The sequence below is a fragment of the Mytilus edulis genome, chromosome 4, assembly GCF_963676685.1.
Source record: "Mytilus edulis chromosome 4, xbMytEdul2.2, whole genome shotgun sequence".
In the NCBI taxonomy this organism is placed as follows: Eukaryota; Metazoa; Mollusca; class Bivalvia; order Mytilida; family Mytilidae; genus Mytilus; species Mytilus edulis.
In genome coordinates, this window is record NC_092347.1 from 70,431,071 (window position 1) to 70,449,147 (window position 18,077).

The 18,077-nt window shown below is 30.9% G+C and overlaps 3 long non-coding RNA genes across 3 annotated transcripts in view; 2 read left to right on the forward strand and 1 right to left on the reverse strand.

Annotated features, from left to right (window-relative positions):
• Positions 1-12,738, reverse strand: part of LOC139520387 (uncharacterized) — a 33,524-nt gene extending 20,786 nt beyond the window's left edge. Inside the window, exon 1 of the long non-coding RNA XR_011663872.1 lies at positions 12,720-12,738. This is a non-coding gene — a long non-coding RNA (uncharacterized lncRNA). The remainder of the gene's footprint in view (positions 1-12,719) is intronic.
• LOC139520392 (uncharacterized) lies at positions 137-6,164 on the forward strand. The gene is made up of 3 exons (XR_011663876.1): positions 137-551; positions 1,532-1,596; positions 1,843-6,164. It is a non-coding gene; the product is annotated as an uncharacterized lncRNA (long non-coding RNA).
• LOC139520389 (uncharacterized) lies at positions 7,142-9,404 on the forward strand. Its single transcript, XR_011663873.1, has 2 exons — positions 7,142-8,970; positions 9,273-9,404. It is a non-coding gene; the product is annotated as an uncharacterized lncRNA (long non-coding RNA).
• Positions 12,739-18,077: the final 5,339 nt, after the last annotated feature.

Sequence of the window (18,077 nt, forward strand, 5' to 3'; positions counted from 1 at the left end):
TTCGACTAGAAAAAAATTATTTTCGACTTGTCGCGAAAAAATAGATTGTTTTTCGCCATAAAAAAAAAATTTGTCCAGGAAAAAAAACCATAGCCCCCCCAAAAAAAATCAAATGGTTGCTGCCTAAGCCAATTAATTCTGTACATTATCAGGAAAAATGTGATAAAGTCTATAAGGAATATCTGTAAGGCAACACACATTTTTGTTATTTTGCACATTTACAACACACAAAAATAGATATTTATCAGATTGATAAATGTTTTTCTGGTACAGGAATAAAATTTTATACCATGAAAAGTAAATCCAAATAGAATTTTTACTTCAAGGGAGACTAGTACAATAAACAGCAAGAATGTTTCTTTCATGGGGAGATAACTCATTATTACGCAGTCAGAATACAGAATAGATTAATAAAAATTTAGGCTGGCAATTTAACAAATTTGTCAAATATATAATTTTTGTCAATTTTAATTCCATTTTAGGTTATAAAACAGTGCCAATGTTTTCATGAAGGGTAGTTAGACTTGTGGTATAAGATATCTTAAATACAAGTAAGTATATAATTCCTCTATTTAAACAAATTTTATCATACTGTCAATAAAAAGAAACAGTCAGCTATCACTGGGCTTGAAAACTTTTGGTCAGTAGCTTTAATGTTTAATTTATTAGTACCAGTAATTGCAAATCATTTTTGCTATGTCAACTCCAACTAGATAGAGATCTTTGTCTGGTTTTATTGGTATTTTCATAGGCGGATCCAAAGTGAATCACTGAAGCTTGACTGGAACGCCCCCCTTTAGGTCAGTCAGCGGGGCCCCCTTCCCCCTTTATGAAAAGTTCTGGATCCGCCACTGGTTTTGTAGTTAAGTTAGTGTACAGGTCAGATATTTAACTACAAAATGTCATTCACGCAAAATCTCCCCCTAAGGTGTCAAGGCTGACAGGGATTCTCATTCTTTGAGGTTTCAGATGTTGGAAAGTATTTCATATTTGTTGGTGTTGTTGGGTTGTAGTCACATTGTGTTCTTTGCGTCTTCTTTTACCTTAAGGAAGCTTGCTCGTCATTTTTTGGAATTTTGGTCAGATTTTCAGAATCCTCTAGTTTTATCCATTTGAATGCATTAACAAATTAAGCCTGGTGACCCCCATTTTTCTTTTTATAATTCATTTACATGTATGATGATAAGCTGTCTGTTAAAATCTTATAAAATTTTAATTACTTTTAAATAGTTTTTGAGGACTTGTAAATGATAAAAAGTCAAGAGAGAACATTTTCCCGCCAAAATTTCAATGGCTAATATCTCGAAAACAAGCAAGATGACCTATATATTTTTTTGCTCTTTTGATTCCTTTATAAATCCCCTATCAATATATATGCTAGTGTTTTGAAAAGTTAATTATTTTGAAACTGAGAAGCCAACTCCCTTAAAATGTTGTATATCTATTTTTATATATAATGTACATATAAATTAGTATACCAACAGTGATTCCTTTTTTACTATTTTCAATGACTAAGCATTTTATTTTTCAGTTTAGCATTCCAGCTTGTACTAACAGATTGATGTTGGAAATGGCTATTAGAGTTGACTTTAAAAAGTAAGAAAGAACTATTTTATAGATTTATAAAATTTTCTATTTAAGATCATGTAAATTCCCATGTGATTTGTATAATCTTTTTACAATTTAATATTTTCTGGAATGACCTGTCAAGTTTTAGGAAGGGAAAAAATATTATTATGTAAAAGTCTCTCTGCTTTAATTGTTATTCCCAGGTTGCTATTTTTTGCCTATTTCAGTTTCTTAAAATATGACAGAAAATTGAAAAGTGTATTTCTTTTTCAGATAACTATTACTGTGGCTGAAGGATATAATTGTGTGATTAATTCTCCATACTCCAATTAGAGATGTTGTGAAGGTTCTTAACATGTTGACAGCTGGGGACTCTCTCTTCACAAGACATCAGATTTAACATCCCCATTCTGACACTGGACATGGCTTCCAATTTGTACCACCAAACAGATGCCTTACTTTTGCAAGGATTTTACTGCCAGTCTGAAGAAGACCAAGAGTGACCATATTTCCCTTAAGGGTCTTTCTAACTCTACTGAACAGTTTCCAATATGAACGGTTCATATAAATCTTGCATAAACAAGAGAAAGAATGTAGTTGATAAATTCTAAAATAATAAATGTAAAGATTCTCCATTTTCAACAACAGTGGAAGTTTTAATTAAGGTCAATGTATTGTGTTTTGAATTTTCACTCAACTTTCTTTTTCTCTCTACCATTAAATGCAATCGATTTTTATTATTGTGGCTCAACAGATAAAATGTTTCTTAAGTTTAAATATTTACATTGGTTAAGAATGGAGAATCTAAAAATAACAAATATATTGTAAATAATTTAAGTATGGCAATGGTTTTATATGGAAATCAAAAATATTATTGTCAAAATTGGTGTAATGATACATTCAAGAGATTACATGTAGCAATATGTAAGTTATCCTTATTTACTACCAGTCGGACATTTCTTGACTAAATATCAAGCCTATTGCTCCAGGTACTCGACTCTATTGTAATTGATCATAAGTGTAACATTTTCAAGGGGAGGTAATGCACCTGTTTAATGCCTCATACTAGAAGTTTCTTTAGTGCACAGTTTACCAATATAACTAAGACATTCTCTTCTGTGATTTGAGCAGTACCAGAGTACTGGAACTGTTTTACAAAGCAACGGCCATTAAACTTTTCATGCATTGAGTTATGCTAAGCATCTTTGGCCGAATTTTTGACAAATCCAAAAAACAGGAGACTATTGATGAAACACCTTACTTTCAGGGAATGTAAAATAATATAGTTTCTGTAAAACAATAATTTGTGTACTATATGTACTTAAAGCTAGGTTCACACTGCCGATCAGATCAACTCGATCAAGCCCGATCAAGACAAATTACGTGATCGAGAGACTGGTCTGACTCCATCGACAAGAATGTTCGGGATAGTCTACCCTACTCGTCATTGATCTGACCATCTACCCGAGAGTTTTTGACATGTCAAAAACACTCAAGTAAGGACCGAGAAGCAAGTCCCTCGAGAAGAGATCGAGAATTCGTCGAGTAGTGGTCGAATTGAAAGGATCGTGTAGAGATAGAGATTGGTCGGAATACAACAAGATTTCTGATCAGTACTCGATTAGTCAAGCAAAGGTCGAAATGATCTAGTACTGATCGAAAATTTTGTTGTATTCCGACCAATCTCGATCTCTACACAATCCTTTCCCAATCAATTCGACCACTACTCGACGAATTCTCGATCTCTTCTCGAGTGACTTGCTTCTTGGTCCTTACTCGATTGTTTTTGACATGTCAAAAACTCTCGGGTAGATGGTCAGATCGATGATGAGTAGGGTAGACTATCCTGAACATTCTTGTCGATGGAGTCAGACCAGTCTCCTGATCACGTAATTTGTCTTGATCGGGCTTGATTGAGTTGATCTGGTAGGCAGTGTGAACCTAGCTAAATGTAATGTAAAATTTTGTATATTATTGAATTACAAACCACCTTAACTTATTATTGTCCATATTTTGAGTTAGAGCCGATAGACTTTTATATAATTTTGATATAATTTGTCCCATAAGTAGTGCACTACACCTTAAAAAATATCAAAACAAGTGTAATTTTTTTTTTTATTTGTGTTTATTGTCTAAAAGAAATGCACTTTGAAATAACTGTTGGGCCCAAGAGATGAGTTCAGTAAATGTAGATTCTTCAATTTCCCTGATTAAGAGCTATGTACATAAAAGTTGAATTGGTTGAATTCCATTTTAAAGAGTTCACTTAGTCTGTAAAATATGCACTTTTATATGTAAATATGTGTTAGTCTAAATTGACCCCAACTTAGTTTTAGTCTTTCATGCCCTAGGACCATGATATAACTGTGTGGTGTGCTATTTGTAACTTTTCATTCCAGTTAAAGCGCATTAAATATTTAAGAAAGAATTATTTATGGCAAAATTGCTTCACAAATTTTAATTCGGTTGAAGAAAATCACAATTTTTTTATAAGCAACCCACCACCCATCCCCAGTTTTCATAAGTAATTTAGTTGCTGTTTTCCAGATTCCCTTCAACATTATATATTTCACTTTCTATTCTTTGACTAATATTATATCATAACACATTATTGTCATATTCTCTGACTCTCCTCCCTTTCTTGAAGACAAAACTGAACAGAGTATTTGATTGCTATATTGTTGACCATCAGAACTTCTCTTTTTATTATCCTTGCAAAAATACAATGCTTTTCAATTAAAGATGACGTAAATTTGCACTTTTATTGACGATTATCCAGTGACTGGAATTCCCGTGAACTAATTTTAGCAAATGCAAACACTGATTTATGATTTTTTGCATCTTGTTTACATGTTTGTACTAGAATTATAGTATGCATCTTAGATATGTCTGTAAACTTTTTAATTGAGAACAATTTTCACAAAACAAAAGCGAATTGTTTTACACCATGTCCACTTTTTATTTGGTCATTGTTAAAGGCTGAACATTGACCTATAGTTGTTAATTTCTGTGTCATTTGGTCTCTTGTGGAGTGATGTCTCAAAATCATAGATCATCATAGCACATCGTCTTTTATTATATATTAAGTGAAAATACTTCTGGATCTTGAAGGTGCCTATAGCATAAAATCCACTAAAAAATATCCTCAAAAAGATAAGATTGATCTTTTAAAAGCACAATTATGCCATGTGAATAAATTTATCAGTTTTCACGAGTAAACTTGACAACATGTCATCCTTATATGTTAAAAGCAAGTATTTAAAATGACTGGTGCCACATATTTTTAAATCCAAGATAATAAGTAGAAATAAATTTATTTTCTGCTGCCCTGTAAGTTAGAAATAGCGAGAACACTGGAAGAAACTCTCGGTGATGAGCAAAATTATTCTGTGTTCTAAATGTGTTTTGCAGTTTTATTTACACCCATAAGTTTTTAAAATTAAGAATTTGACAGATATTTCAAGAAATTTTTTATAGTGAAAACGCAGAACCCAAAAAGGCTATCATTGTTGCCTATGTAAATAATTACTTCATTTAAACCTAAAGCGAAATAACATCACTATATTTTTCGAGATATATTAGAATTAGGATAGGTAAATTAAAAAGCTACTAGGTTTAAGTAAGCTGCATCAGAAGAAAATTGCTGATCATCATGAACAAATACCAGTAGTCTATATCAAATTTTTACTGTTTTTTGTCGAGCCTTTTAATTGAGAACGGCAGCGGCGGCAGCGTCCACAAATATTCACTCTGTGGTTAAAGTTTTTGAAATTTTAATAACTTTCTTAAACTATACTGAATTTCTACCAAACTTAGACAGAAGCTTGTTTATGATCATAAGAAAGTATCCAGAAGTAAATTTTGTAAAAATAAAATGCCATTTTTTTCCATATTTTACTTATAAATGGACTTAGTTTTTCTGCGAGGAAACATTACATTCACTCTGTGGTTAAATTTTTTTAAATTTTAATAACTTTCATAAACTATCCTTTATTTGTACCAAACTTGAACAGAAGCTTGTTTATGATCATAAGATAGTATCAAGAAGAAAGTTTTGTAAAAATAAATTTCCACTTTTCCGTATTTTACTTATAAATGGACTTAGTTTTTTTGCCAGAAACAAAACATTCACTCTGTGGTTTAAGTTTTTAAATTTTTTATAATGTTCTTAAACTATCCTGGATTTCTACCAAACTTAGACAAAAGCTTGTTTCTGATCATAAGATATTATTCAGAAGTAAATTTTGCAAAAAAAAATCACTTTTTTCCGTATTTTACTTATAAATGGACTTTTCTTCCAGTTAACATTACATACAGTCTGCAGTTAAAGTTTATAAAACATTTATTAGATTCATAAACTATCCTGGATTTTTACCAAACTTGGAAGCTTCTGTCAATCAAAAGACAGTATCGAGAGGGCAAATTTTATTGATGTTTTTCCTCATTTTTGTTGAGTCTGCGATTAACAACAAAAGTAGGCGAGACACTGGGTTCCGTGGAACCCTTACAAATTTTTTTATTCTTATTTTCAAGGGGTAGGATTCTCTGTAAGAATCAGTATTCTGTCAAGGACCTTGTCTTTAGGCATTTCTCTTTGCATGCATTAAGGCATAAAAAAAGGGGGGATTATTTCTAATTTAGTGACATTTGTGTATTTCTTATTGCATTATGTTGGCAAAATCTCCATAAAATTTTTAAATTAGGTAAAAATTAAGAGGCTATAAATTTTCTTAGTAACGTCAAATTAAATTTTCTGTACACTGTTCACATAAAACACATAACAGCTATGATAAAATCTTAATTTCAGCTTTTTCATATCCCAAGTCAAAGTGAACTGCAGTTCTTTAGCAGTTAATTAGCATTCACAGTTCCCACTTGACAGCAGTTATTTGGCAGTTTATTAGCATTCACAGTTAGCAAATATAAGGCAATGAATAATTTGCATAAAGGCATTCCAATAGCATTCCATAGCTGTTTCTTAGCAGTTTATTTAGCCTTCACAGTTCTTTGGCAGTTATTTTTAACGAAAAATTTAAATGAGATCTGAATATTCATGAGAACTGCTATAATAACAGCTATCAAATAATGAATATTCATGAGAACTGCTATAATAACAACTGTCAATAATGAATATTCATGCCAACTGCTAAGTTTTACATCCTAATATGGTTTTATAAACTGCTAATAACTGCTGTGGAATGCTATCAGATCTGCCAAAAGTTGCAATACAAAGGCGACACATGAATACTGGTAATCAATATACAGTGTACAAGATATGAAAGCAAAAATTATCAAAATTCTAATATTTTACTGTTAGTCTTATGTGAAATTTCAAAAAGTTGTACTTAAACTTATATTTGTAATTAGAGCAGTAACTATACAATCTAATAACAGACATTATTTTAAGGGAATGTAAAAAAAAAAGTGTAGCACTTACTTTAGCTGGTCTTAGACTCTTTATTAATTATATAAGTGGCCGTAATGATATAGGAACAATTAAAAATGCACTTTAATTATCAAAACTTTTAAAAAAGCAACTTATTTAAGAGCTATTACTGCTAAGAGGCTTCCCAACAGGCACACAACGTTGAATCAACGTTGAAAATATGTTGAAATATGGTTGTTGCGTTGATCAACGTAAAATCAACGTTGTAACAACGTCAATCCTATCAACGTTTAAAATACGTTGTTGAATCAACGTTGATTTGTGGTTAAAAATTTCAACGTTGAACTGTCAACGTTGATTCAACATTGAATTTGAGTTGATGCTTTCAATGCTTTAATTGGTTGAAAATATAACGTTGATAAAAGGTTAAATTAAGGTTGATGACTTTAAGTGTCGACCAAGATTTCAGTCAAGATGCGTTTGAACAAACTTTGTATAGTCCTTTTTGCTAAAATAATCACTTTTTATTTATACTTGTGAACTGATGGTTTTTAATTAATTCAATAATTACTGTTGCATTTATAAATTAATCTTTAAAAATAAAAATATGAGAATTTCTCGAAACGGATATATCTTTTTTCTAAATTGCGCATGCGTATGAGGCAAACATTTCGAATTTATTTGCGCCAATTTTGATCACCACATCAAGTGACCAGTTGCTATATGCAGTGCAAAGTAAGTATATTTTTCTTTTCTTGTTTGATTTAATAATAGTTATATGAAAATTTAATGTTAACAATACTGTAGCTGTAATTTTATGAGTAAAGTGATTAAGGCAGCTCAGATATAATGTTTAATTATACACGTAGTTGTTATATTCCATTAGATAAAATACACACAATGTTTTTAAATCTCGGAGGAACAACATAGTTGACCTTAAGATATATTTGTACATTTATTGGTTGAGGCAAACTAGTATGTGAAGACTTGAAAACGGGGGAGTATGTGTGTTTTAATTAACAATGATTTGGTAATTTAAAGCGTTGAAAAGCCGTAATACTTTGGCAAAGAATTATTGCAGATTTTGGGAGGGTGGAGTCATCAGTGGGAGTCATAAAATATCATGGAACTTTGGATAGAATTAAAGAATGTATTCGTCTGGCAAATAAAAGTTATCAATTGAAGTTCACAAATGTGATCGCATACTAGTTCTTTTGCATGCTTTATGTGTTGATATAATTAAAAGTCAAAGATTTACAACACATGGCATTCTTGACCTTGCTACACATTTAAAACAAACAAATTCTTTTCTCTGGGTCAGAATAGATGTCACTCACAGCATGTATTCCTAGGATTTATTAATGAAGAAATACCGCAGATAAGAAACATGTGTGACCATAACAAATTAATACACAATTATAATCTAACCAATGTTTAAGTGGTTTATATGATAACGTCTAAAAAGATGCTTTATCAATTAACCATAGTGAATTATTACAGCACAAAAAATTCAAGGTAATAAAAATATTCCTATAGTATAATTCACTTTTAATATCTAAGCTTAATCCATGATGATATACATGTAAATGTAAGATTAAAAATGACGTATCACGAAAGTTGGAAAGATCAGAATTTATTGCAATTTGAAGAAAAATGTAAACACCGGTTCAAAGTTAAACACTAGCTTCTTGCGTTTATCAAGTCCATGCCGAAATATCTTTTGATAAAGAATTTAGATGTAACGTATGACATATATCAATATAATCATTCAATTTTATGTGAATAATATTCATTTGGAATTTTACACAAGTTTTGTAAGCGTTTCGCACATATGAAACTTTTATTTTCATGTAAAAGAGGGATTTGACAGAAATGCTGCAATTATAATATTTATAATATTTCTTTTTTGTAGATGTCTAACCAATAAACTAGCTCTGTCGGAAATTACAAATACAAAACGGGTATAAAGAATAAACATGCCTTTGGTGATTCCAACTAGATTGAAATAATAAGAGGTGAGTATTAAAATATATTTCATTGTTTTTCCACATTAAAAGCGTGCGACATTTTGTCACAATTCCTTTTAAATGTGCTCTAGGATTTTGTCTACTAAAATCTATAGGGTTTTCTTTTATATTAAAATTATAAATTATTTTCTATCTGAACTCATGTTTAAAAGTACATGGTACCTCTCAATGGATATTAAAAGAAAAAAAATAATAGCATTGCAGTGATTATTTGTTCACATATGACACTAGTGTTCTTTACAAAATTAGCCAAGTTATGTTAATACAATATGTTTTTTTTTCTGTTGTAGATGCTGTAAACGAATGTTCAATGAAGACTACAATATGGAACAACAGTGCAAGATGCCTAGAATATGTCTCTGAAATATCTGGGAATGTACCTAGCATAAGGACTTATTTTTCAAAATAAAATTAAGTATTCAGATTGTGTTTGTTTGAAATTTTGAGATGCATAAGTGGGCAACTTGTTGTATAATTATTGTTTTATGTAACAAATATTTTTTGAGTGTGAACAGAATAGATGAAGGTACAACATGTACAATTTCTATCAATAAAAATGAAGGCACAAAAATGTATGCTAACTGAACAACATACTACATGTGCACCAACCACCAACACATGACTATCCAACTTAATAGAACATATACTTTTGCGAAACTTTTACTACACATTAAATGGCATTTATGGATATAATAAAGGGTAACGATTTCAGCTGTTAACAAACCTCAATTCAACCAGTGTTCAACATCATATTCTCAACATTTACCGCATTAACAGTCTACCTGGCCACAATTCCCACCTATTTTCAACATACACTGACCACAGTTCAACCAACATTCGACATGTTATCAGCATACACTGACCACAGTTCAACCAACATTCGACCTTATTTAAACATACACTGACCACAGTTCAACCGAAATTCGACCGGATTTCAACATACACTGACCACAGTTCAACCAACATTCGACCTGATTTTAACACGCAACAACCACAAATCAACCAACATTCGACTTGTTTTCAACCTACATTGACCACATTTCAACCTGAAATCGACTTGTTTTCAACATACCTCCACCAAATTTAGACCAATATTCAACCTAATTTCAACGTTGGACGCTGACGTTGAATCAACGTTGTATTTTCAACGTCATATCAATTTTCAATCCAACACTACTTTTCAACATTGATTCAACGTTGAAATCTGACGTGTATTCAATGTTGATTCAACGTTGTTGTGCCTGCTGGGTTATCACTACCTTGACTAAGTGATTTTCAAATAAGAAGTTATTTCATTGTTATCATTATTTTATTACCAAACATGCCAAATGTACTGTTTTTATTCTATTAAATGTGGACCAAAAGACAACAGTTATATCCTCTTTCTCTTTTGGAATTTTAAACAAATAAATTCTTGATACATGTAATATATATTATGTTTCTTTTTTCTGAAACTAAAGTAAAATTATATATTATAAATTAATTTCATTAAATTGATTGTTTAGACAATTTTAACCAATCAGCTATTTGCAGTCTAGGTTTACCTATAGCTATGAATTCCCTCCCCCTTTTTTCAACTCTCGAATATGATTAGATTTGTTTTTTTTACAAAATAATAGATTCAAATAATCATATCTATTTTTTTCAAATAACATCTTGAACTGTAAGTATATATATATGCTAGTATTCTAATACAATCCTGTCAACATCAGATATTCTATTTAAGTAAACAACTATCCCCCCTTTTTGTGGGCTTTCTGTATGATTTCTGTTTCCCCCAACAAAGTTATGTCAGAATATACACATTAACTGTAACTTTCAACTTACTGTACTGCAGGTGTGTAAAAGTATTCAATTCATCCAAAATTAAGCTTATAAATGACAAAAATACAGTTTTTCACTAGCATGTATTTCCACACAACATGGAGCCAAAATGCACATTTGAAAATGATCAAATTATCTTCAAATAAATGTTTAACTTCAAGCTGAAAACATAGCCAGATCCAAGCATTTTTATAACAAAGATTAATAGGTCAACTGCTATCGAACTGCTGTCATAACTGTTGTCCTGACTGCTAAGAGGAATGCTAAGATGAATGCTAAGACGAATGCTAAGTCGAATGTTAAGATGAATGCTAAGACGAATGCTAAGCCGAATGCTAAGAAATGGTGAAATGTGGCAGTTTTTCAAACTGCTATTAGATTGAATGCTTAGAACAGCTAAAGGACTGCTAAAAATATGAAGAACTGGCAAATAACAGCTAAAAAACAGCTAATAATAGCAGTTCAGTTTGACTTGGGATTTCATATAATTTTTATTTCCTCATACATCGGTGACAAACATATATAAATGAGACTTATCAAATCATCAGCTTCAGTCTTTAAATAGACCTAAATCAAACTTGATTTATCAAACACCTTGTTTTAAACTAAGCAGAACAGTTGAAATATGCTGGTCAATGCCCCATGTCCTCTGCAAATGGGATAACTGTTAAGAAAGTAATTAAATGATGAAGAATTGTTTCTTTGATCCAAAGAATTGAATATAAAAAGTAGGGGTATACAGTAATCAACTAATGCAAAGGTTATCTGATTTTATTTCAGAAAAAGTTTTTCATTTTTTGATTGAAAAAATAAGGGGGTATAAAGGGGAGATAATTTTGACATAGAAGAAATTAGAATCCTGACTGTAAAAGTAGTTTGATATGAAAATTTCCATATTATTTTCCAAAACAGCATGCTAGGGTTCTTTTGAATGGAAAATTTACAAAATAGGGTAAATTTCGAAAGTTATTGTTAATTGAAGAATAAATGAGAGGTTTCCTGATGTTGATGTTAACTTGATCTTTTGAGCAATATTTTTTATGCATTTGGTTCTTGTATAACCTCAATAAGTAAATTCATAGTTTCCAATTTCTGTTGAAATTGATTGCATATAAGATGGACAAGTTTTGGTTCCTATGGCACCCTCATCAGTATTAAAACTACAGAAGAGTACACAATTCCCAAATGGTAATGTGCACTTCACAATTTGTCACCATAAGAAGAAATTATAAATAGAGAGTGAAAGTAGGTATGAAAGTAAACTGGATCAAGAATGTTAAATAAAATATGTTTTTGCAAATTTGGACGACAATTAATTGCAATTATGTACCATTTCAACAATAGAAGTAGTATAGACTTGCAAATCCGTACCATTACATCACAGGAAGTAGTATGTTTGTCTGAGCAAAGCCAATTGGAAGTATGTACCTCTTAGTGAAGCTAATTGGGAGCATCCCCTCTGTCTTGTTGCGAAGCCGATTGGAAGCAGTACATATATACCTCTGTCTGCAAAAGCTAATTAGAAGCAGTACCCCTGGCAGAGCGGTCCCAATTAGAGGCATGTAACTCTGAGGAAAGCCAATTGGAAGCATGTACCTCTGCAAAATTTGATTAAGCATTATTCAACAAATTTTATTTAACATTCTTTTTAAAGTTTGATTTCATACCAACTCTCATTTTCTATTTATAATTACTCCACTTGTTGACATTGTGACGTGCAAATTATCACTTCACCATTTTGTACTCGCCTGTGGTTTTTATCCTGATGAAGATGCACTAGAAACAGAAACATGTAGATCTTTTTAAATTGCTACAGCACACCCGCAAGTATTGTTATAATTAAGGGCCAAATTTTTTAAAGTCAAAGGTGCATAATTTTAGTTTATGCACCTTTAAATGATAACTTAACTTACTGTAACTTTTTGACAGCCAAGGTTCCTCAAGATCTATAGGGAGGCTGATGTCAAGGGCATATGATACAGTAACAGGGGAGGTAATGACGTCGCTAATTAATGTCAAATGTTACTTTTAACCATGTCAAATAGTTATACATAAGAAAAGATTCATTTTTTGACTGATTTTTATCATTCAGACTGATTTAACTTGAAAACGAGTTCATGGACCCCTCTTTTTAAAAATGACATTAGGCTTGAAAATGTATCAAAATTATTTGTGCCAATTTGAAGAAATCACCAATGAAATTTTTTTAAATAAGATAAATATACAGCCAAAAATTATGTGTTTTTTTTTTTTTTACTAAAATCCGGTATAAAGATCATTTGTGCCAATTTGAAGAAATCACCAATGATATATTTAAATTAGATAATATAAACATCCAAAAATGACGTTTTTATTTTACTAAAATAATGAAATAGCTTGTAAGCACAGTAATATAAAACTTGGTTTTTTTTATTATCAAAATGTAAAATACAATAAATTAATTTAAAAGCCCCACCTACATAGTAGATGGGCATTATGTTTTCTGGTGTGTGCGTCCATTCACCCGTTTGTCTGTTTTTTCGTTCGTCTGTTCGTCTGTCTGTCCCGCTTAGGTTTAAGTTTTTGGTCAAGGTAGTTTTTGATGAAGTTGAAGTCCAATAAACTTAAAACTTAGTATCCCTAGTCCCAAATGATATGATCTTTCTAATTTTAATGCCAAATTAAAGTTTTGACCCCAATTCCACCCCCTACTGAACATAGAAAATGAAAGTGTGAAGTTCATGTTAAAGTTTTTGGTCAAGGTAGTTTTTGATGAAGTTAAAGTCCATTCAACTTAAAACTTAGTACACATGCTCCCCATGATATGATCTTTCTAATTTTAATGCCAAATTAAACTTTTGATCCTAATTTCACGGTCCACTGAACATGGAAAATTATATTGTGAGTATTGATCCGTGTACTATGGACACATTCTTGTTTTAAGTTAAATTGTCAGAGGATGGGGTAGAATCATTGGTTCTTAAGTTAATGAATTCATAAGAACTGACTTTGTAATCATATCAGTTTGTTAATTAATATTTGTGGTCTTGAAAAATCATGATATCTTTGAAATAAAATAATTACTTGTGGCACCAAATAGATTTTACTAGAAATTATTTTGTTATGAAGTAGTTTAAGTGAAAAAGGAAACCCTTTTTATTTCTTTGAACAGTTTTGAATTATGAACCTTATATATACTTTAAACATTTGATTTTAATAAATGAAGAAAAAAGTTGTGATAATTTTCAGTTTAAATTCAAATTGTAGATTTGAGATGATCAATTACGAAATTTGTTATTTTTCTCCCTAGTAAGCTTTAGATCAGAAAATCTTGAAAAAGAAAAAGAAAAAAAAGTGTATTGGCAGTGAAAGGATTAATCATTTTAGAATGAATTCAAAAGTTTTCCAATGTTTATAGCTGCATACTAGGAATTGGTATTTGTTTACTTGACAAAAACGGGATTTTTATTTTCAGTCTTCGGGTCATGTATTAAAAAATGGATTTCCTGAAAGTTGGTTTTTGAGGCTTGAACTTCTTTTCTTTACACTATTGAACCTCAACCAAAAAGATGCACTAGTTTACTCTGCCAATTAAAAGTGGTATGTTTACAAAACAAAATACAAAAATGCAAAATCTCCAAAAATATCAATAGGTATATATTTTTCACAGTTATTTTAATGTACATCATATGTCAATGTGCATAATATTTTTTGGTGGGAAAAAAAATCACACATTTTGAGAAACATTTTTTAAAAAATAAATTGCCAGTGTGAAAGTATTAGGTTCCATAAGTGCCCTTAATGACCCTAAAGATGAAAAGTGTTTCTAGTTGATGCTTATGTGCCAGAAAGTGAAATATTATCAAAACTTGGCCAGTAGCATCCTAATTATGTTGAAAATAGTTTTTGTTTCTGTGAAAGTTAATTTCAACCACAATGAGGCCAAGGAAATAAAGAGATTAGGGTTCCACAAACTATATTCAAGTCTATAATTCATTTGTTAAAACAAACACAATGTATAGAAGTATGTTTTGTTGATGCATTGAAACCCTTTTAAATGAATAGCTATGTTTGTATTGTATCAGAATTATTTATTTGCTTATGTGACATGTGCCACACAAAATGTGCTTGTCCAGCCTGAAATTGTCATTTTCTAGCTTTAATCCAAAAACCAGACTGAGTGCTGGTATGCAGCAAATAAGAATGAATCAACAATACTGCAATGTATTTTGTACAACTAGTATATTCCTAATGATACCTTAGTGACCTTATCCTTCATGTAATTAAATCCTTTTCTTCCTTTTAATTGTAAGACGATATACTACATTGACAAAAAAAAAACTAGTGGCAAAAAATGTAGTTGCAATTTGATATTTTTTGATATAGTGAAAGCAGATAAGTTGTTATTTAGGCATTTTGTAGCATGATTTTGAAAAACTTCACTTTCTACCCAGAGTGTAAAGTTTCTTTTTATATACGCTAAATTATATATTTTAACATGATCGTGTATTTTGTTTTGATTAGTTTTCCTTTTTTTTATACTGTCCAAAGTATACCTCCTGACACAGTTCTTCCAAGCAATTAGTTTCAAAGCAGGTTTCCAACATTTTTTCACTACATATTCATTTTTTTTCAGCCTTTCGCAGTATAGCGAAAAAATACTGTCTTAAAGTTTCTCTCATATTTTATATGTGTCAATGATGCATGATTTGATCGGTCAGGTGACCTAATGTTTTGTTATGCTAATTTGTTTTTCGTGGGTTCGTGAAAAAATTGTCTAGGTGGTCATTCTAGCTGTAGACATCATACAGTTAAAACTTCCTTTTATGTATAAAAATTTGTCTTTTTATATAATTATAATCATGATGGAGTACGGCATCATTACCCAGAAACAGTTCTTGCATTGCTCCGTGACGCAGGTTTCCAAACTATTTGGTTTTTCCTGGGCGGCGAGTGTCTGTTTATGACGGGTATTCAAAATATGATATTTAACATTTGGAATGTTCTTGGATGTTAATAGATTTATTACTATTGTTGCCTGATGTATATTTTTTTTGTTCACCAAGTTGTGTGTATTAAAACTACTAATTAGTATATATATACTATTACTGTGTTATATGATGTTTGTATATGTATATAAGATTATTGTATTGTATTGTATTGCATTACAAATTAAATGCTGGCTCTAGTCTGTCTGCACGTCAAAATGCATATTTGAGTTGAGTCTAATTTAGTTGCCCAAAATTATTGTGTAGTTAGGACCATTAATTATCATTATAATGATTTTCTTTATGTGTATACTTTTATGCTTATGAGTTGTATTCATGTATATTGTATGTATAATAATTCCCTAGGCATAAAAGTATAACAGGAATTGATTGTCTTCTTGCGTATGTTTAATACATGTACATGTAGGCGTAGGAATTTTAACACCAAAAAATTTGGATTGTAAAGTGACATCTTAATGTATTTAGTTCTAGCCTGAACTTTCAACATTGTATTCTTTTAGGAATGTTTAAAGAACAAAGATTTTAATTTTGCATTTAGATATTAAATTAATTTTTATGTAGGAAAATAATGTCTATACAAACGATATTGTATTTTGACTTTTGTACCAAATATTTTATAGCCATAGTCCTAATCAAGGATTTGTATAGTAGCATCATACTATACAAATCCTTGTCCTAATGATAAGATTTCTTTTTTACTTACACATTTACAAATAAAATTATGTTTTCTTTTTCTCATTTCCCTAGTGAGGTCCAACACTAGAGTTTCGCTCGCATTAACAAATATAGTTTGTATAGTTATTCAAAAGCATAAGGTTCACATGAGAGATTATTTTTCTAGTACCGGGACAAGTTGTTGAATTCATATTGTATAGTATGTTTATATTGATAATTTGTCTTATTAAATCGGCAGCTCACAATATGCAGTACTCGAGCTAGTCAACAAACATAAGTTTGTGTTGTGTTTTTCTTTGAGGAATTAAAGGTTAAATGTATTTAGTGGTAAAGATCCTATGTTCTTCAAGCTGTCTGAGTTGTTGATAAAAATAAGATGTGGTATGATTGCCATTTAGACTCAACAAGAGACCAAATGACACTGAAATTAGCAACTATAGGTCACAGTATAGCCTTCAATAATGAGCAAAACCTATACCGCATAGTCAGCTATAAAAGGCCTTGAAATGACAAATGTAAAACAATTCAAACATTTGTTTTGTAAATATGAAAGATGTGTTATGATTGCCAATGAGACAAATCTCCATAAGAGACCAAAATGACAGAAATTAACAACTATAGGTCACCATACAGCCTTCAACAATGAGCAAAGCCCATACCACATAGTCAGCCTATATATTTGAGGAAAAGAAGTTAAGGTTATATGTATATTTATCAAAGGTACCAGGCTTATAATTTAATACGCCAGATGTGAGTTTATGTATACCATCTTTTCCGCAAGTTTATTGTTTTCTGTTTGATTAAATTCAGTGATAATTTACATCCATTTTATTACATCTAGTGAGCTGTTTATTTGGCAATTGCAAATGGCAGTCAGCAGGGTTTAAGAACATGCATTGTTCAACCTGCTAGTCAAATGCTTTTTGTTAAAATATATTTTTTCACTCTTTTGGTCTTTTAAAAATCCCGTTTGTGCAGTTTTTGGACCCCTCTGACGACCCCAGTACCAGGATGCCCCATCCACACTTTCATTTTCTATGTTCAGTTGACCGTGAAAATAAGATAAAATTTCTAATTTTGCATTAAAATTAGAAAGATCATATCATAGGGAACATGTTTACTAAGTTTCAAGTTGATTGGACTTCAACTTCATCAAGAACTACCTCGACCAAAAACTTTAACCTGAACGGACAGACGAACGGACACAAAGACCAGAAAACATAATGCTCATAAGTGGGGCATAAAAATAATTCATGAAAGTGTTAACGGAAGTTTACAGAATAGAGAATAATAAGCCAAAAAAAAGTACAAAGAATTGATGAAAAAGGCCTAAAAATTGAAAGACTACAGAATCGAATGACTCCCCATACAGACTCATTCATGTCGTATGAAAAAATATTTTTCAATTGAATATTTGTGTTGTTGTTCAATTTTCATTTTGTATCCGGCATAGAAGATAACTGGAGCTATATATATCTTGTATGTAGACACACATTGACTGACTGGAAAACTGAGAGAGAAACTGGAACATTATCAATCGTTTAAGGAAAACAACCTAAAACATTAATAAAAATGTGGAGCAGGATCTGCCATTACCAATCGGGCGCA